The sequence below is a fragment of the Phoenix dactylifera genome, chromosome 1, assembly GCF_051530095.1.
Source record: "Phoenix dactylifera cultivar Ajwa chromosome 1, Ajwa_hap1_PhDact_Kaust_v1.1, whole genome shotgun sequence".
Classification (NCBI taxonomy): Eukaryota; Viridiplantae; Streptophyta; class Magnoliopsida; order Arecales; family Arecaceae; genus Phoenix; species Phoenix dactylifera.
Genome location: NC_143190.1, coordinates 69,641,058 through 69,666,144, shown reverse-complemented (window position 1 = coordinate 69,666,144; position 25,087 = coordinate 69,641,058). Strand labels below are relative to the sequence as shown.

General features: G+C 55.8%; 1 protein-coding gene across 2 annotated transcripts in view; it reads left to right on the top strand.

Moving 5' to 3' along the window:
• The first annotated feature begins 4,316 nt into the window (after positions 1-4,316).
• The window catches only part of LOC120110418 (uncharacterized), a 66,229-nt gene continuing 45,458 nt past the window's right edge, over positions 4,317-25,087 (top strand). Inside the window, exon 1 of one of the 2 annotated variants that reach the window (XM_088711189.2) lies at positions 4,317-4,520. The gene's annotated coding sequence lies outside the window, so the exon portion shown is untranslated. The remainder of the gene's footprint in view (positions 4,521-25,087) is intronic. The other variant, XM_088711185.2, reaches the window with a different exon arrangement.

Sequence of the window (25,087 nt, the reverse complement as noted above, 5' to 3'; positions counted from 1 at the left end):
CATGCTGTCTTCATCCTCTTGCGCTGCTTCCGTCCACCACTGCATGGAAGCCTAAGCTCTTCACTAGGGCAGGATGACGCCCTAACAAAGGCGATAATGGTTCTTGTATTTTTGTTATTTTGTTCTTGGAATTGTATGAACTTAGTTGATCTTATTGAATATCCTTTTACCTCATACTCAGGTTATGTGATTTTAAGTATGATGTTTATACCATTGTTCTTCATGATCACTAAGTAAAGATAAAATAGTTCATACTTAAGGAAGATGCGGTGTGCTGCCACTTTAGATTAGGGTAGACATCATATGCCAACTGAAGATGAATTATTTCTAAATTACTTTTGTGAACTTTTAATTGAATGCTTATAAGGCTTGTAGCCAGTTTGCATGTTAATCCAAGAACGAATTAAAATACAATTAATCTTTGTTCCTATATTAGTGGTGAATTCCTTGCTCTAGGTTCTTTTATTCATATCATTTTGCATCTCTTATTAAGTTGCTTAGTTCAATAGTCTTCACAAACTCTCTTTTTTTAAAAAATATTTCTACGAAAATAATCGTACCCCAATCCCTGTGCATCAATACCCGTAATCACTATCTTACAAGATACGTGCTATTGCGTGGTCTTTAAAATTGACCATCAATGACTTGTCCCATTTTTTGGATTAGCTGAAAAAATAAAATGACAATAATTGCATCTAGCCTTGTCTTTTTGGTTTTGTACCTCACAATAGTGATTCCATATCTCCGATCTCTTTTTTTTGTTTGTTTTAGAGCTATCTGTATTAGAAGGCTCTACAGCTTGAGAACTACTACAACAAAGTATACTTGAAACTTCAGCCATATTTTCATTGCTATCCATCGTAGACATTAATCTATTTTGCATAGAATTTAATAAAAACGTATGAGCATAAAATGCAACTTTATAGATGCATATAATCTAAGATTTATAATGTCTATCATATTACTGCATGCATAAAAAAGTCATGACCAGTTTATCTACAAAATTTAAGCTATGAACAACATTTCAGCATTCTTGAAAGCTGAAGTAAATAACATGTCATGTACTTAAGTGTTCAAAATTACTGACACTACAGACTTCATATAACTAAAGCGTACTTCATATAACTAAAGCATCTTTTAAAATAGTTATAAAATGGAGGTAAATATGATTACTAAAGCACTAAGAAACTTAAAATATAGTGCACCTAAAAATGAAGACCAGGTGAGAACCAAAATGATACTCGGCAAGCCCATGTAGTAACAATCACTCTGATTCTTTCAATTAATTCAGTAAATCATTATCTTCCCTCAAAGATACTCGTACTGTTTCGTTGAGATAATCCCATATTCAGCACTGTTGCACTAGTTCAATCCAAACCTCAAGTTCGGCCTCGTTGCCTTATTACAAGACAAGCCCCCCTCCCGGAACCTCCTCCAGGCCTATGCTAAAAAAAACTACAGAGGAGGGACATACCTTGGGACGCTGAAGAATGGGGAGAGGGAGATCCGCGGAATGGAGAAATGGAAGTCGGGAGATCTAGGGCACCGCTGCATCGAGCACAGAAGCGGTCTTCTCTTCTCCACCGCCGCAGCTCAAGATCTACTTACCCATTATCATAATAGAACAAGAATAGCATTAGCAAAATATTCTAGGAACGATCTGCAAGATATCAGGATGAAAAATATAGAGAGTAAAGAGGCCCGGACAAAGGAGACCAGCACCTGGTACAGCAAGGTCCTTGGGACATCGAAGAATGGAGAGAGGCCGAGAGAGAGATCCACGGAATGGGGAGCCAGAAGTTGGGCACGACCGCACGGCAACGGTCTACTCTTCTCCGCCGTTGCAGCTCAAGATCTAGGGCATAGGGCACCTAGGCACGACCGCACGGGATCGAAAAAGAGAGGAAGGCGCTCAAGATCTAGGGCACCTGGGCTGCTGGGCATGGCCGCACGGGATCGAAAAAGATAGGAAGGCTAGAAGACGCTCAAGATCTAGGGCATGGCCACACGGGATCGAAAAAGAGAGGAAGGCCGAAGGCCATGAAGGTAGGAATAGAGCTTTATATAGCAACGGGTCGGGTCGGATCCCAGGTCAAGATTGGGTGGACCCGATCCGACCTGAAAAATAGATCGGGTCTAAATTTAGGACCCGACCCGACCCTGCGGGTCCTAAAATTCGGGTCGGGTTGGATCTAAAGCGGGTCGGGTCAGGTCCCGGGTCGATCTGATCCATTTGCAGCCCTAGATATAACAAAACCTGAGAATGCCTAGATATGCATTACCAAACCAAACAGCCACTGAGACAATATTTCTCCCATAACTTAGGCCCTGTTTGGGGGAGCTGTTAGTAGTAGAGCTTTTGGAAGTAGAGTTGTTGGAAGTAGAGCTATCTGAAGCAGAGCATTTATAAAAAGTTATTTACTGTTTGGTAACTACATTTTTAAAGTGTTGTGACACTTTAACATATATTTGGTAAACAAACTCAGAAAGTACTTTTGTGTGACAAAATGACCATAAAGGATATTATTAGTATTATACAATAGAGCATAATAAAATATAATACGTATTGATACATAAATATATGATATAATATAATATTAATATAATGTAATATAATATTATTAAAATATAGTACTATAACATTATATATCATAGAATAATAATTTAATATAATATTAAATTATTTAATATAACATATCAATGTATTATGATATAATGTAATATCATATTATATTTATAGTATAATACAATAATAAATATATAAAATATTATAATTACTAGTATAAATTAATTTTTCATCCTTCTAATGATCATTTATCTCTCTAATAAATTTTCTAGCTAGGTGATAAAATTGCTTAAATAATTACTAATATTTTTATTATTTTTTATTTAGATCAGATTATTTGCCACTCACTCATTATTCTTCTTTTTATTTATTTTATTTAGTCATTTATTTATTTATTTATTATTTTATTTCATTGAAATATAGAAGGGTCGCTGGTCATGGGTGGTGGCCGGCATGGTGGTTGTCACCGTGGGCAGCCACGAGCTCCCAAAACAAAAAAAAAGAAAAAAAAAAAGAAGAGGAAGAAGGAACGGAGGCGGCGGCATTGAGAGTAGCCTGTTTGAGGGAGCTTTTGGAGGGCCAAAAAGCACTTTCTGGCCCTCCAAAAATACTTTTAGATAAAAAATGATGTTTGGTAAAATTTTCGGAAAGCTGTTTCAGCTTTTGCGGGAAGCTGAAAACAGCTTTTGTGGAGAAGTCCAATTTGGAGCTTTCCGAAAATGTTATTTTCAACTTTATCATGAAGCTATTTTTTGGACCAAAATACCTCCATTTAAATCACACTTTTTTCCCTCAAAATCCTTATCCCGTCTCTTTCTTTCTCCCTTTCCCTCTCAATCTTCTTCTTCCTTTCTCTCTATTAGTTGGAGAGATAAATGGTCATTAGAATGATGAAAAATTAATTTACACTAATAATTATAATATTTTATATATTTATTATTGTATTATACTATAAATATAATATTATATTATATCATAATACATTGATATATTATGTTAAATAATTTAATATTATATTAAATTATTATTCTATAATACATAATATTATAGTACTATATTATAATAATATTATATTACATTACATTAAATTATACTATATCATATATTTATGTATTAATACATATTATATTTTATTATGCTCTATTATATAATACCGGTAATGTCCTTTATGGTCATTTTGTCACACAAAAGTACTTTCTCAGTTTGTTTACCAAACACATGTTAAAATGTCACAGCATTTTAGAAATGTAGTTACCAAACAGCAAACAACTTTTTATAAACGGTCTGCTTCAAATAGCTCTACTTCCAACAGCTCTACTTCCAAAATCTCTACTACTAACAGCTCCTCCAAACAGGGCCGAAGAAGAAGATAGAGAGGGAGAGGGAGAGGATGGGTGAGAGAGGAAGAGGTGGGATGAGGGTTTTGGGGAAAAAAGTGAGATTTAAATGAGGATATTTTGGTCCAAAAAATAGTTTTCCAATAAAGCTGAAAACAGCATTTTCGGAAAGCTCGAAATTGGAGCTTCTCCCCAAAAACTGTCTTCCGCTTTCCGCAAAAGCTGAAACAACTTTTTAAAAATTTTAGTAAATACCATTTTTTATCTAAAAGTACTTTTGGAGGGCTCCAAAAGCTCGGCCTTAGTATTTTAGGCATACTTGAAGTTGCCAAACGGTTAGTTTGGCCTTAACAGCTAGTACGGAGTCCGCACAACGATTTATATGCGCATCCTAGCGCCCCTATAAATAGAGGCCGATCCCGGCCGTTTCACCCTCTTCGCCTGTCTTCTCCCTCATCCTCCATGGCCTCGTCCTTCTCCTCCTCCTCCTCCTCCTCCTCGGCCGAATACCCGAGCTCTCGACGACGAATTGAAGAAGATAAAAGGAGGAAGACGAGCAGCTGCAGCGACGTCCAGAAAGGCAAGAAAGCGCAACGAACAATTACTTCGACTCTCAGGTATGTCTTCGCCTCTCCTTCTTCTTCCTTCCTCACCCTATCTTTTTCGCCCCCATTCTATAAATCCTAGGTTGTTTTGATTTTTTTGTGTCACTTGCGTCTGGATATTGTGGGTTTAATCGATCTTGATTCGCTTTTGCTGAATATTACCAAGACGCATTCTTTACCCTGTGGCGAGAATTTTTTTTCCCCTGCTGCTTAGTTGAATTTCTCGAGTTCTTTAACGGTCGTGGACGGATGATATAAGATCCGGAATCAGGGAATTTTCTACGGCTCATTCCTACCTTCTTCTTGATCGTCTAGGGTATAGGGTTTTCTTGATTGGCTTATATTATTTTAGATAATAATGCTGGCTTATATGGTGGTAACGATCAAGAATCAGGAGCCAAGAGTGTAAACCCTCAAAAGCATGAATAAATACCAAGAATATTTCAAACTAAATAAAGAATAAAACTTGGTTATTATCATGTTCAAGCTATTGGTATCTTGATTGTAGCTTTATCACCCGATAAGAAATAGGCGCCGCCATTACATTAAATTTTTTCCTTTTGCTCTTTCAGCCTTTCACCTCTCTTTTGTAAAGAGGACCTTTTATACGAAATAGCTCTGGGAAAAAAATATTTATCAGCAGTATGTTTCCCATTAGATATGCCATCTTCATTTGTCAAAATCGTTAACTCTATTTTTTATTTCCAAATTTTTGTTCTCTTTAATTTGTAAATAAGTCAGGTTTATTTGTCGTTTCTTTTGATTCATTACAATGCAATATAAAAGATCTTATATAATTTTCTGATTTTGATATATATCCATCAGCTGATTCGGAATTTGGGCTTTGCCCTATGACCATGGAGGGGGAGTTGTACTTAGTTGAGACTCTATAGTACAATTTACAATGACTTGATATTGTTACTTCTTTTTTATTAGGCAAGTACTTTGGTTCTGGATTGGATACTTTGTTTAACCATGATAAAAAAATAGAAGCCAATCTTCTATAAATTGGATGTTTCTAGATGTTCCTTCTTTAATATTCATTCTCTAGGAACGGATAAGATAAGCTCCTCTTTCCATTAGTGTTACGGGGGAACTTAGCCACCATGCCCCACGTGACCGGCACGCGCGCCCAGGAAGACTACGGCTGCCCCTTGATCCAGCAATCCGACCTCGGGTCGGATATCTTCGGCTCCGCAGCCCGACCCCGAGTCGGCTGCCCCTTGGTCCAGCAATCCGACCTCGGGCCGGATATCTTCGGCTCCGCAGCTCGACCCCGGGTCGGCTGCCCCTTGATCCAGCAATTCGACCTCGGGTCGGATATCTTCGGCTCCGCAGCCCGACCCCGGGTCGGCTGCCCCTTGATCCAGCAATCCGACCTCGGGTCGGATATCTTCGGCTCCGCAGCCCGACCCCGGGTCGGCTGCCCCTTGATCCAGCAATCCGACCTCGGGTCGGATATCTTCGGCTCCGCAGCCCGACCCCGAGTCGGGTGCCCCTTGATCCAGCAATCCGACCCCAAGTCGGCAATCTCTTGACAACAACAGACTGTTCCCCTGAGGCACGCCGCGGCCCCCTACTCCACTACTCCCTGCAACGGCCGTATCCGGCGCTGCCCCACGATCCCCTGTAACAGCCGTACAAAGCGGAGCTCCACTACGCCCTGCCATGGCCGTACCCGGCGCTGCCCCACGACGCCCTGTAACGACCATGTCAGTGGCAACCCCATCGTGCCACACGATGACCAATCCCCAGAAAAATCCCCCAGCCTGATATATATGCGGCTGGGGGGGAAGGGGAGGGTAAGAAAGATTTTCCAGAGTATCATCTTACCTGCTACCTCTCCTTCTCCTTCTCCTTCGATCTCCCCTGACTTGATCGTCGGAGGGCCCCCACTACCCTGGAGGTGGTGCGAGGCTTGCTTGCAGGTTTCCCGGCGGAGGGCGGAGCGCAACCAAAGCAATTCAAAGGGAACCCCGTTCACACCGCTGTGCCAATCGTTCTTGGTTTGGACCCCCAGCAACAGTTGGCGCTAGAGGAAGGGCCCCGGATCTCAGAGCGATCGTAATGGCACGGCGAGGTGGTCGTGGAGCTTCCAATGCTCCCGGTCGCGGGGCCTCTCGCGCCTCTGGCCGGGAGGCCGCTGCATCTCCAACACACTCTCAGCAACACTCCACCGCCCCACCGCCCATTCAGACGGTCGAAGCCGCCCAGTTCGACCAGCTAACCCAGCAGGTTCGCACCCTCGCGGAGGCGGTGCAGAATCTGCAGGGTGCGATGTCCCGGGCGCCGCAGCGGGTTCAGGAGCCGCCGCTGCCTGAGCGTTCGCCTGTCCTCCTCAACCCGCGCTCCTTCCTCTCCCATGGGGAGGAGCGCCGGCGCGAGGAGGATTCTCGAGCACGCTCCATTCTGCCGGGACCTTCCCACCGGAGCTGCGCGGGGTACGAGAGGCGGGCCCGGGCGCGTTCCCAGACCCCCAGTCCTCGAGGAACCCGCGCTCCAGTCGGTCCCCCTCTCGCCGCTCCTTGTCTCCCACCCACCGGTCGCGCTCCCTGGACCGGCGGGTGGACGATCTCCACCGACAACTCCAGGTCCTGAAGGGCCATTCCAAAGATCCCTTCGCCGACTTAGAGATCTCCTCCCAGCCGGCGCTTGCCTCGAGGATCCTGCGGACCCCGAATCCGCCGGGGTTCAAAATGCCGGCGATCGAGCCCTATGACGGGGCGGCGGACCCGCGGGATCACGTCGAGAGTTTCAGGACCCTCATGCTCCTCCACGGAGCATCAGATCCCCTTCTCTGCAAGGCTTTCCCGGCAACCCTCCGTGGCCCGGCGAGGGCGTGGTTCGCCGGGCTGGAGGCTGACTCAATCCGGTCCTTCGACCAGTTCACCCGCCTCTTCATCACTCATTTCGCCGTCGGTAGCCGGCGGCGACTGGTCTCCGACTCCCTCTTTGATGTCCGGCAAAACGAGGGAAAAAGCCTGCGGGATTATCTTACCCGCTTCAACAGGGCTACGCTGGAGGTCCGGAACCTGAGTCAGGAGGTAGCTCTTTCAGCCCTGAAGCGTGGCTTCCGGAAGGGCAGACTCACCTTCTCCCTGGACAAACGCCTGCCGCGGAGCTTCCCAGAGCTGTTGTCCCGGGCGAACCAGTATGCGGACGCCGAGGAGGCGGCCGCCCACCGGAGCAAGGAGGCCGTCGAGATCCCTCCAAAGCTTGGGAAGAAAAGGCGGAAAGAGGCACGCCAGAGGAGGAGCCCGACGCCCCAGCGTCGGCGCAGAAGCCCGTCGCCGGCGAAGAACCACGGCGCCCCGCGCCCTCGTTCTCCGCCCCGACGTTTCAACCGGTACACCCCTCTCCTGACTCCCCGGGCCCAGATCCTTATGGAGATCAAGGGGCGGGAGGACCTCCCGGCCCCGAGACAGATGCGGAGGATACCTGGGAAGAGGCCCTCCCGGGCGTACTGTGAGTACCACCGAGACCACGGCCACGACACAGAGGACTGCTTCCAGCTTCGGGACGAGATCGAGGCTCTCATCCGTCGGGGGCGTCTCGGTCGATATGTGAGCGACCGACGTCCCCCCGCAGACCCGCGTCCGGCCGACCCGGCTCCTCCGGAGCCTCGGGAGCAGAATCGACCCGTTGCGGGCGTGATCCACACTATCACTGGGGGCTGCCCCCGGCCCGTGAGGAACGCAGGGGGCTCGACGGAAGCGTCAGGGGCGGCCGTCGCAAAGAGGCAGAGGGTCGGCAATGTAATCACCTTTTGTGATGAGGATGTAAAGGGGGTTCAGACCCCCCACGATGACGCCATGGTGATCTCCCTCACTATGGCAAACTATGATGTAAGGCGTGTTCTTGTGGATAGTGGAAGCTCAGCTGATATCTTGTTTTACGAGGCCTTCCAAAAGATGGGCTTGTCTAGACAATTGTTGCACAAAATATCCACCCCCCTCATAGGATTCACCGGTGACGCTGTCCCGGTGGAAGGTGTCGTTGAGCTGCCTGTGACTGCGGGCGTCGCACCCGCAGAAGCCACGGTGCGACTCGGGTTCTTGGTCGTCCGTGTTCCCTCAGCCTACAACGCTATCCTCGGACGACCCGGACTGAACGCCCTTCGCGCGGTGGTCTCTACGTACCACTTGCTCATGCGGTTCCCCACGGCGGTCGGGATCGGGGAGGTCCGAGGCGACCAACCGACCGCACGGCAATGTTTCCTAGCGACCCTCAAAGGGAAGAAGCCCGCAGAAGCCCTAAGCGTCAAGTCCCTTGATGCCAGAGACGAGGTGGCCTTGCGGCAGGGGGAGCCGGCCGAGGGTGTGGTCGAAGTTCCCCTCGAGGAAGGCCGCCGGGACCGGGTGGTCCGGGTCGGCGCCAATCTCGACCCGGGAGCTCGGGCCCGGTTGGTGGAATTCCTCCGAGCCAATGCCGATGTATTTGCCTGGTCGGCGGCCGATGTACCTGGGATCGGCCCGGAGGTCATTTCTCACGCCCTCAACGTCGACCCGACCCACCGGCCAGTGAAGCAGAAGAAGAGACACTGTGCCCCGGATCGGATCCGGGTGGTCGACCAGGAGGTAGACAAACTCTTGGAGGAAGGATTCATAAGGGAGGTGAGTTACCTCGAGTGGCTGGCAAATGTTGTACTTGTCCGGAAGGCGAGCGGGAAGTGGAGGATGTGCGTCGACTATACCGACCTGAACAAGGCGTGCCCTAAGGATAGCTTCCCGCTTCCGCGGATAGACCAACTGGTCGACGCGACTTCCGGATATCAGCTGCTGTCTTTCATGGACGCCTTCTCCGGTTACAACCAGATAATGATGGCCCCACAGGACGAGGAGAAAACTGCCTTTATAACGGACCGGGGGCTGTACTGCTACAAGATAATGCCCTTCGGTCTGAAGAATGCTGGCACCACTTACCAGCGCCTCGTCAACAAAATCTTCAAAGAGCAAATCGGCCGGAACATGGAGGTGTACGTGGACGATATGCTGGTGAAGAGCCGCCAGGCAGACCAGCACATCGCGGATCTGGAGGAGACTTTCACCATCTTACGGAAGTTTCGCATGAAGCTGAACCCAGCGAAGTGCGCCTTTGGTGCTTCGGCCGGGAGGTTCCTTGGTTTCATTGTCAACCAGCGGGGTATCGAAGCCAACCCGGACAAAATCAAGGCCATCCAAGGTATGTCCCCTCCGACCAAAGTAAAGGAAGTTCAGGAGCTCGCTGGAAGGGTCGCCGCGCTCGGACGATTTGTGGCAAAATCGGCCGAACGCTGCCAACCATTCTTCAAGGTGTTAAAACGCCCGAAAGACTTCCTCTGGACGGCCGAATGTCAAGCAGCGTTCGACCAGCTCAAGGAATACCTGGCGTCTCCTCCCCTGCTATCCAAGCCGCAGGAAGGGGAGATGCTCTACCTCTATCTGGCGGTCTCCCCAACCGCGGTCAGTGCGGTGCTAGTTCGGGAAGAGGCAAAGCTCCAGAAGCCTGTGTACTACATCAGCCGGGTCCTACGGGACGCCGAGACGCGGTATACGAAGGCTGAAAAGATCGCCTTCGCGCTGCTGACCGCGACCAGGAGGCTCCGCCCCTATTTTCAGGCCCATTCTGTCACCCTCTTAACTGATCAACCGTTACGACAGATCCTCAGCAACCCCGAGAATGCGGGACGGCTGGTGAAGTGGGCAGTAGAACTCGGTGAGTTCGACATCCGCTACCAGCCTCGACCCGCCATCAAGGCCCAGGTGCTCGCGGACTTCCTCGCTGAGTGCACGGTGCAGGAGGCGGAACCTAGACCGCCGGAAACGCCCAGCCTCGACCTCCCGACCTGGACGCTTCACATCGATGGGTCGTCGAACCCCGAGGGTGGAGGGGCCGGGCTGGTCCTTACCAGTCCTGATGGAGTGATAGCCGAGTATGCCTTGAGGTTTGGATTTCCAGTTACCAACAACGAGGCGGAATACGAGGCCCTAGTCACGGGACTCAAACTCACCGGGGAGCTCGGCATCCGGCGTTTGAAGGTCTTCACCAACTCCCAGCTGGTGGTCGGGCAGGTCCGTGGGGAGTTCGAGGCCCGGAGCCCGACCATGCAGAACTACGTCCGGAAGGTGCAGGCACTCATTCCCGACCTCGGCAGTGTCGACATCCAACAGGTCCCCAGAAGCGAAAATGCCAGGGCCGACAGGTTGTCCCGCTTGGTGGGCGCAGAGGCGCACAACTTGTCGAGGGCAATCTACCTGGAGACCCTGGATGCCCCGAGCATCGGCGAGGCTGGAGCGGTGATGGCGATTGATCCGGAGCCGTCTTGGATGGACCCGCTCGTCGCCTACCTCGCCGAAGGGATCCTCCCTGAAGACGAAGATCAAGCTCGGCGACTTGTCAAGAAGTCCGCCCACTACGTACTCTATGAAAGGAGGCTGTATCGGACCTCGTTTACCGCCCCCCTCTTAAGGTGCCTCCGTCCCTCGGAGGCGGCCTACGTCCTCGGCGAAGTCCACGAGGGCGTCTGCGGATCCCACTCGGGGGCTAGGTCCTTGGCGCACAAGATCATGAGGCAAGGCTATTATTGGCCTACCTTGTTGGAGGACTCAAAGGATTATGTACGGAAATGCGACGCCTGCCAGCGCCACGCCAACGTCCAGAGAGTCCCTTCTGTCCCCTTGGCACCAATCACCGCACCCTGGCCCTTCGCACAGTGGGGAATGGATATCCTCGGACCATTCCCCGTCGCTTCAGCCCAGCGGAAATTCTTGATTGTTGCAATCGACTACTTCACCAAGTGGGTGGAGGCAGAGCCGCTGGCCACTATCACGGAGGCGCAAGTCCGGAAGTTCGTGAAGAAAAACATCATTGTCCGATTTGGGGTACCCCGGGTCCTCATCTCGGATAATAGTCGACAGTTCGACAACAAGCATTTCCGTGACTTCTGCGAGGAGTTCGGGATCGAGCATCGGTTCACATCTGTGTCGCATCCCCAAACCAACGGTGAGGCCGAGGTGACAAACCGGACAATCCTCCAAGGAATTAAGGCGCGAATCGGTCGGACGGGGCAAGCTTGGGTCGAAGAACTCGAGAACGTCCTTTGGGCGTATCGGACCACGCATCGGACCCCTACCGGGGAGACGCCTTTCAGCCTAACCTATGGCACGGAAGCGGTTGTCCCCGTGGAGCTCGGACTCCCCTCGCCCCGGGTGGCTACGCACCGACCCGAGGCCAATTCGGAGCAACTCCGAGGAAACCTGGACCTCTTGGAAGAAGCGAGGGAAATGGCGCAGGTTCGGATGGCGATGTATCAGCGGAGGGTGGCCCGATATTATAACTCCAAGGTCCGACCAAAACTTTTCAGAATCGGAGATCTGGTGCTAAGGCGAGCCAAAGCATCTCAACCCGCGGAAGGTGGGAAGTTGGCGCCAAATTGGGAAGGCCCGTATAGGGTTCGCTGGGTAAACCGACCTGGCTCCTACCAGTTGGAGGCCCTAGATGGTCGAGAAATTCCAAGGAGCTGGAATTTCGCTAACCTACGGGTGTATTACCAGTAGAAAGACAAAGCCAGAAAGACAGTTCAAAAAATGTATAGTCCTTTTCATCTCAATAATTCCTAGTTACAATGGCGTGTTCGTGTGATTACAAAGAATTCCCAGAGGGGAATTGGGGAGTAAAGAAAGTAAGGAAGAGGTGGGGACTCCGTTAAGCTGAAGATCTGGGATCCCGAACCCTCCATCCGAAGCAGCTGCAATCCCACCGGGCGTGGGTGCTTCCCCCCGGAGGCGCCATCGACGCCTCACGCAAAAGACGAAGAGCCGGCGCGGACGAAGAAGAAGTTCGCACTGCTTCTAGAGGAACGCCACCTCCAAGGGATATTCCGGTCCTCCCCAGGAGAAGGGGAGGAAAGGAATACAAGGGAGAAGAGCGCGAGGAGGCGCGATCCCGGATGAAGCGTCTAGCGCAGAGCTCAATCGGGAGGTGGGACTGAAAAGAGGGGGGATGTGATCCCGGATGAAACGCCTAGAGCGGAGTTCCACCGGAGAGAATCTCCCTGTTGATCCCAGATGAAACGACTAGTTGGCGGAAGTTGCGAGGGGCGCGCCTCCCGTTCCTCCGGCGGGGGTTTCCCAGCCACGCGCCGGAGAGGAGGTCCACGATCCATGGCAACCTGAACAGCTCCGGCTTGGCAGGCTCCACCGCACCTGCGCTTATATTTATAGCCAAACTGTGGCCCCCTGGTCGTTCCGATGCGGGTGGCTCCAATAAATGCGGGCACATCGAATCAGGAGCCGTTCCGGCTCTCGAGGTTTATCCCCCCACGATCTCCTAAGCGTCGTTCTCCTTAATTGCATTCTTCGTGCAGGACACTCCGGGCGGCGTGTATCCCGCGGCCCACATATCTCCGCACGCGTCCAGGCTGCATCCGCCTCGAAGAACGCGCGTATCGCGGCCGCTTAACTGGCACTCCTCGCAAGCGGCAACTGGCCGGTCCGATTTCCCAGGTAACGCCTCAATTAGCATTTAATGGCCTTCTGGTGTTCCCCAGGCGACGCTTCGAGAGGAGGAGAAACACGATCGCAGCTGGCCACGGAGAAACCCCGTCGAGCGGCAAGTGATAGGGGCGCGACCAACGAGCGGAATTCCCCGAGGCTTGGCCCTCGGATGCCAGGCTAACCCGATGATCATCCCGGGAGCAGACTAGCCTGAAGCCCCGACCGGTCGCCTCGGCTTGCGCCAGCCTTGGCCGACCAACGAGCGGAATTCCCCGAGACTCGGTCCTCGGATGCCAGGCTAACCCGATGACCATCCCGGGAGCAGACTAGCCTGAAGCCCCGACCGGTCGCCTCGGCTTGCGCCAGCCTTGGCCGACCAACGAGCGGAATTCCCCGAGGCTCGGCCCTCGGATGCCAGGCTAACCCGATGATCATCCCGGGAGCAGACTAGCCTGAAGCCCCGACCGGTCGCCTCGGCTTGCGCCAGCCTTGGCCGACCAACGAGCGGAATTCTCCGAGGCTCGGCCCTCGGATGCCAGGCTAACCCGATGATCATCCTGGGAGCAGACTAGCCTGAAGCCCCGACCGGTCGCCTCGGCTTGCGCCAGCCTTGGCCGACCAACGAGCGGAATTTTCCGAGGCTCGGCCCTCGGATGCCAGGCTAACCCGATGATCATCCCGGGAGCAGACTAGCCTGAAGCTCCGACCGGTCGCCTCGGCTTGCGCCAGCCTTGGCCGACCAACGAGCGGAATTCCCCGAGGCTCGGTCCTCGGATGCCAGGCTAACCCGATGATCATCCCGGGAGCAGACTAGCCTGAAGCCCCGACCGGTCGCCTCGGCTTGCGCCAGCCTTGGCCGACCAACGAGCGGAATTCCCCGAGGCTCGGTCCTCGGATGCCAGGCTAACCCGATGACCATTCCGGGAGCAGACTAGCCTGAAGCCCCGACCGGTCGCCTCGGCTTGCGCCAGCCTTGGCCGACCAACGAGCGGAATTTCCTGAGGCCTAACCCTCGGTCGCCTAGCCTAGTGCCGGAAGAATTTTCTGAGGCCTAACCCTCGGATGCCCGGCCTAGCGCCGGAAGAATTTTCTGAGGCCTAACCCTCGGATGCCCGGCCTAGCGCCGGAAGAATTTCCTGAGGCCTAACCCTCGGATGCCCGGCCTAGCGCCGGAAGAATTTCCTGAGGCCTAACCCTTGGATGCCCGGCCTAGCGCCGGAAGAATTTCCTGAGGCCTAACCCTCGGATGCCCGGCCTAGCGCCGGAAGAATTTCCTGAGGCCTAACCCTCGGATGCCTGGCCTAGCGCCGGAAGAACTTCAAGAGTCAGGAGTCGGCGAGGCGCTACCAGGAGTTAAAAAGAGGAAGGACGAAAGTGAAATGAGGAAACACTTTGTTTGCATTAACTTTCGTTGCATCAGGGTCGAGACCCATACAATGTGGCAAAACGCCAACATACAAAGAAAAGAACAAAGAAAAGTACAGAGAGTCAGCTTGGAGGAACCCCTGGGTCGGGAACGGCGAGCGCGTCCGCAAAGGGTAGGGAGACGGTTGGAGAATCGGCAGGCAATGGCATCGGAGGGGAGTCGAGGAGGGAGACCCCACTCAGGTCAATTCCGGGGTATTTAGCGGACACCCTTGCCAGGCCTTCATCGAAGCCTAAGGCAAAGGAGTCGGACCCCGCGTCCGACATGTCACGGATGAACTCGGCGGACTGACGATAGGCCTGTACCGCCTGACGCCCGATTTCCGCGCTCTTCTCGGCCAGCGCCGCCTCCGCTCGCTCCGTAATCTGAGCTTTCGCTTCCATGACCTTCGCCACAATCCGGTCGTCCGCCTCGGAGGAGACCCTCAGCAGATCGGCCCGAGCCTCCATGCGCTTCGCCTCGGCAGCGACGCGAGCAGCCTCAGCCTCCTCCAGGCGCGAATGAAGCTCCTGGTTGCTCGCACGAGTCCCCTCAAAGGCCGACTCCAATTCGGCCAGCTTGGCTTCAAGAGATCGGGCTCGGTTGCGGGCGTTGTCGGCCGACTGCTGGGCCTTCTCCCACCTCTCCCGGAAGTCGGCAGCCTTCCGGGACTGCTTTTCGGCCCGCTCCTCCGCCTTCCTGATCTCGCTTTCGAGACCCGAGGCAACCTTGAGTTGCTCCTGAGCCTCCAACAGTTGCCTCTCGAGGGCGGCGAAGCCGAGTGCCCGCTCTTCGGCCACCTGGAGCCTCGTCTCGAGGTCCCTGGTCGTCCTCCCCGCCGCAGCCCGGCCTCCCTCCTCTACAGCTTTCAATCGGCTCTCGGCCCTCGCCAGAAGCCTCGCCTGTTCCTCGTGGCTCTCCTCCAGGCGGATCATGTATTGGGCGAGCTAAGAGGTAGGAAAAATGAGAGCGTCAGACGGGGATCAATAGAGCCTATAAATGACGAAAGCGACCAAAAGAACACTCACCGACATGAGACAGACGCAGCTGGCAGCTCCAACTTCAGGGATACCCATCTGCCGGACCTGCCTACGGTCCCTCTCCAGCAGCACCGTCTCGACGAGGTTTCGGGCGCCGGCGAAAGTGAAGGCCGACCCCGACTTCGCCCCGGAGCCGGATGGTGGTTCTGCAGCCTTACCCTTACCCATCGCTTGGGGGAGAGTCATGCCGACCGTGCTCGGGGCGGGGGCCGCGCCAGAAATCGACAGGGTCCCGCTCGGCCGGGGCCTCGGCGCGCCCCTCCTTCCCGTATCATCCGAAGCCGACCGAGTCGAAGGCCGGGCTGGGGACCGACCGCGTCCGACCCGGCCGTCTCGGGCGCGCCCGGATGACACTTCCAGAAAAACGGTAGTCTCATCACCGGAGGGCTGATGCGGCGTCAACTGTCGGTCCGAGCCCGCGGCGTCCCCCTGATCGGTGGGCCCGGACCCGTCTGTCGGCGTCGGAGTCGCCTGCTGGCGGGGCTTCTTCGCCGGTGGGACCCCGCTCGGAGGAGTCCGTTTCTTCCTCCGGACCGCTTCCAGTAGGGACGCCCTACTAACAGCCATTGCCTTGTCCGACTGCATGACGTCGTCGATTTCTGCAAAAAGGACGAGATGGTTAGAAACCGAGAAACTGATGGAAAGAAGAAATGAAAGAGGAGAAAAGAGCTAAAAAGAAGAAGTAGTGGCGGGCTCACGGTCGGCGGGGACCGAGCTCAGACCGACGTTCACCAAGGCATCCTCGGAAATAAGGCGAGCCACCGGGGGGAGCCGGCCCTCGGCAACCAACCCCCTCAAGACGGCGACGCCATCGGACTCCTCCCTCGACAACCTCGATAGGCCGATCGGGGACTTCATCGGCGTCTCCCAGGTTGTCCCGATTCCCCAAGAGGGATCTACGTCGATGAAAAAGAAACGCTCCTTCCAGCCATGAATGGAGGAAGGAGCCTCCTTGACGAGGCCGCACCCTCGCCGCGCCGCAAAACACCACCACCCTCTGTCCCGGGGGTGGCCGTTCAGGCCGTAGCATTCCCAAAAGACGTTCAGGGTGGCGGGAACCTCGTGCATGCGGCAGAGAACCTGGAAGGCCGTCAGGGTACGCCATGAGTTCGGCACCAGTTGCGTCGGCGCCACTCTTAAACCTCGAAGCACCTGCACGACTAAGTCCGAGAGGGGAAAGCGGAACCCAGCCCGAAGGATGTCCTCATTGATGGCGACCTTCCCTGGAGGAGGATGGGACATCCTCTCCTCAGGCTCCGGAAGCGTAACGTTGCAGGCTTCGGGAAGGTGGTACCGGGCCACGAACCTATCTAGGTCTTCGGGGACCAGCTCCGACTGAATGCGGTCCGCTCTTACTTCGTCCATCCCTAACGGCCAGTGAATCTACGGTCAGGACGGGGTCAAGAGGGGAGAAGGGACCGGAACGACTGGGGTACACTAATACGAAAGGAGAAAGTACGGAAAGCCCTAAATCGAAGAGTGGGGCAACTCACCGGAAGGGAAGGAAGAACGGCTCCGAGAGCGTCAAAGGAGGAGCGAACGAACAGTCCGACGGCAACGGCAGCAGCACAAGGGAGAAACTCGAGGATGCCTGTGAAGAGAAAGGCGGACGGGGGAGGGCCCCCGGTTAAATAGGCAGAAAGGCGGGTGACGCCTCGGTGACGCTAGAGAACGCCTGGCTACCGAAGGATCGTTCGCGCCCCAAAGGCGAATCGACGCCATTAAGGAAGGATGTCCGCCGAAATCCGCAGACCGCCAGATCAGCGACAACCGCCATACGCCATAAAGAAGGCGGGGAGATCGGAGCGCGCGCGCCTTTCCGAGGGATGGCGGCAATCTCGAAGCATCACTCCCTTCACCCGTTCCCCTCCTGGTTCCAGGCTCGGAAGTGGGGGGCTACTGTTACGGGGGAACTTAGCCACCATGCCCCACGTGACCGGCACGCGCGCCTAGGAAGACTACGGCTGCCCCTTGATCCAGCAATCCGACCTCGGGTCGGATATCTTCGGCTTCGCAGCCCGACCCCGAGTCGGCTGCCCCTTGGTCCAGCAATCCGACCCCGGGCCGGATATCTTCGGCTCCGCAGCCCGACCCCGGGTCGGCTGCCCCTTGATCCAGCAATCCGACCTCGGGTTGGATATCTTCGGCTCCGCAGCCCGACCCTGGGTCGGCTGCCCCTTGATCCAGCAATCCGACCTCGGGTCGGATATCTTCGGCTCCGCAGCCCGACCCCGGGTCGGCTGCCCCTTGATCCAGCAATCCGACCTCGGGTCGGATATCTTCGGCTCCGCAGCCCGACCCCGAGTCGGGTGCCCCTTGATCCAGCAATCCGACCCCAAGTCGGCAATCTCTTGACAACAACAGACTGTTCCCCTGAGGCACGCCGCGGCCCCCTGCTCCACTACTCCCTGCAACGACCGTATCCGGCGCTGCCCCACAATCCCCTGTAACAGCCGTACAAAGCGGAGCTCCACTACGCCCTGCCATGGCCGTATCCGGCGCTGCCCCACGACGCCCTGTAACGACCATGTCAGTGGCAACTCCATCGTGCCACACGATGACCAATCCCCAGAAAAACCCCCCAGCCTGATATATATGCGGCTGGGGGGAAGGGGAGGGTAAGAAAGATTTTCCAGAGTATCATCTTACCTGCTACCTCTCCTTCTCCTTCTCCTTCGATCTCCCCTGACTTGATCGTCGGAGGGCCCCCACTACCCTGGAGGTGGTGCGAGGCTTGCTTGCAGGTTTTCCGGCGGAGGGCGGAGCGCAACCAAAGCAATTCAAAGGAAACCCCGTTCACACCGCTGTGCCAATCGTTCTCGGTTTGGACCCCCAGCAACAATTAGCATGTCTCAATTGAACAGTTTGATCTCTCACTCATTCTTCTCTTTCTTTATCATTGATTGCCTTTTCTTCTTCATCCTTAAACACTCTTTAGAATTCTGGGAAAGGTTGTGTCATAGAGTATAAGTAAGCTTCTCATAATGATGAGAAATGATTATAGTGTATTTTTTTATAGCTTTAGAATATCTCCACTTCAATTGCTTCTTATGCTAGAATTAGGCTTGCATATTATCGCCCCTTTTCAATTTTTGTAGCTGTTGCTGGGGGTCCAAACCGAGAACGATTGGCACAGCGGTGTGAACGGGGTTCCCTTTGAATTGCTTTGGTTGCGCTCCGCCCTCCGCCGGGAAACCTGCAAGCAAGCCTCGCACCACCTCCAGGGTAGTGGGGGCCCTCCGACGATCAAGTCAGGGGAGATCGAAGGAGAAGGAGAAGGAGAGGTAGCAGGTAAGATGATACTCTGGAAAATTTTTCTTACCCTCCCCTTCCCCCCCAGCCGCATATATATCAGGCTGGGGGGTTTTTCTGGGGATTGGTCATCGTGTGGCACGATGGGGTTGCCACTGACATGGTCGTTACAGGGCGTCGTGGGGCAGCGCCGGGTACGGCCATGGCAGGGCGTAGTGGAGCTCCGCTTTGTACGGCTGTTACAGGGGATCGTGGGGCAGCGCCGGATACGGCCGTTGCAGGGAGTAGTGGAGCAGGGGGCCGCGGCGTGCCTCAGGGGAACAGTCTGTTGTTGTCAAGAGATTGCCGACTTGGGGTCGGATTGCTGGATCAAGGGGCACCCGACTCGGGGTCGGGCTGCGGAGCCGAAGATATCCGACCCGAGGTCGGATTGCTGGATCAAGGGGCAGCCGACCCGGGGTCGGGCTGCGGAGCCGAAGATATCCGACCCGAGGTCGGATTGCTGGATCAAGGGGCACCCGACTCGGGGTCGGGCTGCGGAGCCGAAGATATCCGACCCGAGGTCGGATTGCTGGATCAAGGGGCAGCCGACCCGGGGTCGGGCTGCGAAGTCGAAGATATCCGGCCCGGGGTCGGATTGCTGGACCAAGGGGCAGCCGACTCGGGGTCGGGCTGCGGAGCTGAAGATATCCGACCCGAGGTCGGATTGCTGGATCAAGGGGCAGCCGTAGTCTTCCTGGGCGCGCGTGCCGGTCACGTGGGGCATGGTGGCTAAGTTCCCCCGTAACAGTAGCCCCCCACTTCCGAGCCTGGAACCAGGAGGGGAACGGGTGAAGGGAGTGATGCTTCGAGATTGCCGCCATCCCTCGGAAAGGCGCGCGCACTCCGATCTCCCCGCCTTCTTTATGGCGTATGGCGGTTGTCGCTGATCTGGCGGTCTGCGGATTTCGGCGGACATCCTTCCTTAATGGCGTCGATTCGCCTTTGGGGCGCGAACGATCCTTCGGTAGCCAGGCGTCCTCTGGCGTCACCGAGGCGTCACCCGCCTTTCTGCCTATTTAACCGGGGGCCCTCCCCCGTCCGCCTTTCTCTTCACAGGCATCCTCGAGTTTCTCCCTTGTGCTGCTGCCGTTGCCGTCGGACTGTTCGTTCACTCCTCCTTTGACGCTCTCGGAGCCGTTCTTCCTTCCCTTCCGGTGAGTTGCCCCACTCTTCAATTTAGGGCTCTCCGTACTTTCTCTTTTCGTATTAGTGTACCCCAGTCGTTCCGGTCCCTTCTCCCCTCTTGACCCCGTCCTGACCGTAGATTCACTGGCCGTTAGGGATGGACGAAGTAAGAGCGGACCGCATTCAGTCGAGCTGGTCCCCGAAGACCTAGATAGGTTCGTGGCCCGGTACCACCTTCCCGAAGCCTGCAACGTTACGCTTCCGGGGCCTGAGGAGAGGATGTCCCATCCTCCTCCAGGGAAGGTCGCCATCAATGAGGACATCCTTCGGGCTGGGTTCCGCTTTCCCCTCTCGGACTTAGTCGTGCAGGTGCTTCGAGGTTTAAGAGTGGCGCCGACGCAACTGGTGCCGAACTCATGGCGTACCCTGACGGCCTTCCAGGTTCTCTGCCGCATGCACGAGGTTCCCGCCACCCTGAACGTCTTTTGGGAATGCTACGGTCTGAACGGCCACCCCCGGGACAGAGGGTGGTGGTGCTTTGCGGCGCGGCGAGGGTGCGGCCTCGTCAAGGAGGCTCCTTCCTCCATTCATGGCTGGAAGGAGCGTTTCTTTTTCATCGACGTAGATCCCTCTTGGGGAATCGGGACAACCTGGGAGACGCCGATGAAGTCCCCGATCGGCCTATCGAGGTTGTCGAGGGAGGAGTCCGATGGCGTCGCCGTCTTGAGGGGGTTGGTTGCCGAGGGCCGGCTCCCCCCGGTGGCTCGCCTTATTTCCGAGGATGCCTTGGTGAACGTCGGTCTGAGCTCGGTCCCCGCCGACCGTGAGCCCGCCACTACTTCTTCTTTTTAGCTCTTTTCTCCTCTTTCATTTCTTCTTTCCATCAGTTTCTCGGTTTCTAACCATCTCGTCCTTTTTGCAGAAATCGACGACGTCATGCAGTCGGACAAGGCAATGGCTGTTAGTAGGGCGTCCCTACTGGAAGCGGTCCGGAGGAAGAAACGGACTCCTCCGAGCGGGGTCCCACCGGCGAAGAAGCCCCGCCAGCAGGCGACTCCGACGCCGACAGACGGGTCCGGGCCCACCGATCAGGGGGACGCCGCGGGCTCGGACCGACAGTTGACGCCGCATCAGCCCTCCGGTGATGAGACTACCGTTTTTCTGGAGGTGTCATCCGGGCGCGCCCGAGACGGCCGGGTCGGACGCGGTCGGTCCCCAGCCCGGCCTTCGACTCGGTCGGCTTCGGATGATACGGGAAGGAGGGGCGCGCCGAGGCCCCGGCCGAGCGGGACCCTGTCGATTTCTGGCGCGGCCCCCGCCCCGAGCACGGTCGGCATGACTCTCCCCCAAGCGATGGGTAAGGGTAAGGCTGCAGAACCACCATCCGGCTCCGGGGCGAAGTCGGGGTCGGCCTTCACTTTCGCCGGCGCCCGAAACCTCGTCGAGACGGTGCTGCTGGAGAGGGACCGTAGGCAGGTCCGGCAGATGGGTATCCCTGAAGTTGGAGCTGCCAGCTGCGTCTGTCTCATGTCGGTGAGTGTTCTTTTGGTCGCTTTCGTCATTTATAGGCTCTATTGATCCCCGTCTGACGCTCTCATTTTTCCTACCTCTTAGCTCGCCCAATACATGATCCGCCTGGAGGAGAGCCACGAGGAACAGGCGAGGCTTCTGGCGAGGGCCGAGAGCCGATTGAAAGCTGTAGAGGAGGGAGGCCGGGCTGCGGCGGGGAGGACGACCAGGGACCTCGAGACGAGGCTCCAGGTGGCCGAAGAGCGGGCACTCGGCTTCGCCGCCCTCGAGAGGCAACTGTTGGAGGCTCAGGAGCAACTCAAGGTTGCCTCGGGTCTCGAAAGCGAGATCAGGAAGGCGGAGGAGCGGGCCGAAAAGCAGTCCCGGAAGGCTGCCGACTTCCGGGAGAGGTGGAAGAAGGCCCAGCAGTCGGCCGACAACGCCCGCAACCGAGCCCGATCTCTTGAAGCCAAGCTGGCCGAATTGGAGTCGGCCTTTGAGGGGACTCGTGCGAGCAACCAGGAGCTTCATTCGCGCCTGGAGGAGGCTGAGGCTGCTCGCGTCGCTGCCGAGGCGAAGCGCATGGAGGCTCGGGCCGATCTGCTGAGGGTCTCCTCCGAGGCGGACGACCGGATTGTGGCGAAGGTCATGGAAGCGAAAGCTCAGATTACGGAGCGAGCGGAGGCGGCGCTGGCCGAGAAGAGCGCGGAAATCGGGCGTCAGGCGGTACAGGCCTATCGTCAGTCCGCCGAGTTCATCCGTGACATGTCGGACGCGGGGTCCGACTCCTTTGCCTTAGGCTTCGATGAAGGCCTGGCAAGGGTGTCCGCTAAATACCCCGGAATTGACCTGAGTGGGGTCTCCCTCCTCGACTCCCCTCCGATGCCATTGCCTGCCGATTCTCCAACCGTCTCCCTACCCTTTGCGGACGCGCTCGCCGTTCCCGACCCAGGGGTTCCTCCAAGCTGACTCTCTGTACTTTTCTTTGTTCTTTTCTTTGTATGTTGGCGTTTTGCCACATTGTATGGGTCTCGACCCTGATGCAACGAAAGTTAATGCAAACAAAGTGTTTCCTCATTTCACTTTCGTCCTTCCTCTTTTTAACTCCTGCTAGCGCCTCGCCGACTCCTGACTCTTGAAGAAGGAAATTCTTCCGGCGCTAGGCCGGGCATCCGAGGGTTAGGCCTCAGGAAATTCTTCCGGCGCTAGGCCGGGCATCCGAGGGTTAGGCCTCAGGAAATTCTTCCGGCGCTAGGCCGGGCATCCGAGGGTTAGGCCTCAGGAAATTCTTCCGGCACTAGGCCAGGCGTCCGAGGGTTAGGCCTTAGGAAATTTCGCTCGTTGGTCGGCCAAGGCTGGCGCAAGCCGAGGCGACCGGTCGGGGCTTCAGGCTAGTCTGCTCCCGGGATGGTCATCGGGTTAGCCTGGCATCCGAGGACCGAGCCTCGGAGAATTCCGCTCGTTGGTCGGCCAAGGCTGGCGCAAGCCGAGGCGACCGGTCGGGGCTTCAGGCTAGTCTGCTCCCGGGATGATCATCGGGTTAGCCTGGCATCCGAGGACCGAGCCTCGGAGAATTCCGCTCGTTGGTCGGCCAAGGCTGGCGCAAGCCGAGGCGACCGGTCGGGGCTTCAGGCTAGTCTGCTCCCGGGATGATCATCGGGTTAGCCTGGCATCCGAGGGCCGAGCCTCGGGGAATTCCGCTCGTTGGTCGGCCAAGGCTGGCGCAAGCCGAGGCGACCGATCGGGGCTTCAGGCTAGTCTGCTCCCGGGATGATCATCGGGTTAGCCTGGCATCCGAGGGCCGAGCCTCGGGGAATTCCGCTCGTTGGTCGGCCAAGGCTGGCGCAAGCCGAGGCGACCGGTCGGGGCTTCAGGCTAGTCTGCTCCCGGGATGATCATCGGGTTAGCCTGGCATCCGAGGGCCGAGCCTCGGGGAATTCCGCTCGTTGGTCGGCCAAGGCTGGCGCAAGCCGAGGCGACCGGTCGGGGCTTCAGGCTAGTCTGCTCCCGGGATGGTCATCGGGTTAGCCTGGCATCCGAGGACCGAGTCTCGGGGAATTCCGCTCGTTGGTCGGCCAAGGCTGGCGCAAGCCGAGGCGACCGGTCGGGGCTTCAGGCTAGTCTGCTCCCGGGATGATCATCGGGTTAGCCTGGCATCCGAGGGCCAAGCCTCGGAGAATTCCGCTCGTTGGTCGGCCAAGGCTGGCGCAAGCCGAGGCGACCGGTCGGGGCTTCAGGCTAGTCTGCTCCCGGGATGATCATCGGGTTAGCCTGGCATTCGAGGGCCGAGCCTCGGGGAATTCCGCTCGTTGGTCGGCCAAGGCTGGCGCAAGCCGAGGCGACCGGTCGGGGCTTCAGGCTAGTCTGCTCCCGGGATGATCATCGGGTTAGCCTGGCATCCGAGGGCCGAGCCTCGGGGAATTCCGCTCGTTGGTCGGCCAAGGCTGGCGCAAGCCGAGGCGACCGGTCGGGGCTTCAGGCTAGTCTGCTCCCGGGATGGTCATCGGGTTAGCCTGGCATCCGAGGACCGAGTCTCGGGGAATTCCGCTCGTTGGTCGGCCAAGGCTGGCGCAAGCCTAGGCGACCGGTCGGGGCTTCAGGCTAGTCTGCTCCCGGGATGATCATCGGGTTAGCCTGGCATCCGAGGACCAAGCCTCGGGGAATTCCGCTCGTTGGTCGCGCCCCTATCACTTGCCGCTCGACGGGGTTTCTCCGTGGCCAGCTGCGATCGTGTTTCTCCTCCTCTCGAAGCGTCGCCTGGGGAACACCAGAAGGCCATTAAATGCTAATTGAGGCGTTACCTGGGAAATCGGACCGGCCAGTTGCCGCTTGCGAGGAGTGCCAGTTAAGCGGCCGCGATACGCGCGTTCTTCGAGGCGGATGCGGCCCGGACGCGTGCGGAGATATGTGGGCCGCGGGATACACGCCGTCCGGAGTGTCCTGCACGAAGAATGCAATTAAGGAGAACGACGCTTAGGAGATCGTGGGGGGATAAACCTCGAGAGCCGGAACGGCTCCTGATTCGATGTGCCCGCATTTATTGGAGCCACCCGCATCGGAACGACCAGGGGGCCACAGTTTGGCTATAAATATAAGCGCAGGTGCGGTGGAGCCTGCCAAGCCGGAGCTGTTCAGGTTGCCATGGATCGTGGACCTCCTCTCCGGCGCGTGGCTGGGAAACCCCCGCCGGAGGAACGGGAGGCGCGCCCCTCGCAACTTCCGCCAACTAGTCGTTTCATCTGGGATCAACAGGGAGATTCTCTCCGGTGGAACTCCGCTCTAGGCGTTTCATCCGGGATCACATCCCCCCTCTTTTCAGTCCCACCTCCCGATTGAGCTCTGCGCTAGACGCTTCATCCGGGATCGCACCTCCTCGCGCTCTTCTCCCTTGTATTCCTTTCCTCCCCTTCTTCTGGGGAGGACCGGAATATCCCTTGGAGGTGGCGTTCCTCTAGAAGCAGTGCGAACTTCTTCTTCGTCCGCGCCGGCTCTTCGTCTTTTGCGTGAGGCGTCGATGGCGCCTCCGGGGGGAAGCACCCACGCCCGGTGGGATTGCAGCTGCTTCGGATGGAGGGTTCGGGATCCCAGATCTTCAGCTTAACGGAGTCCCCACCTCTTCCTTACTTTCTTTACTCCCCAATTCCCCTCTGGAAATTCTTTGTAATCACACGAACACGTCATTGTAACCAGGAATTATTGAGATGAAAAGGACTATACATCTTTTGAACTGTC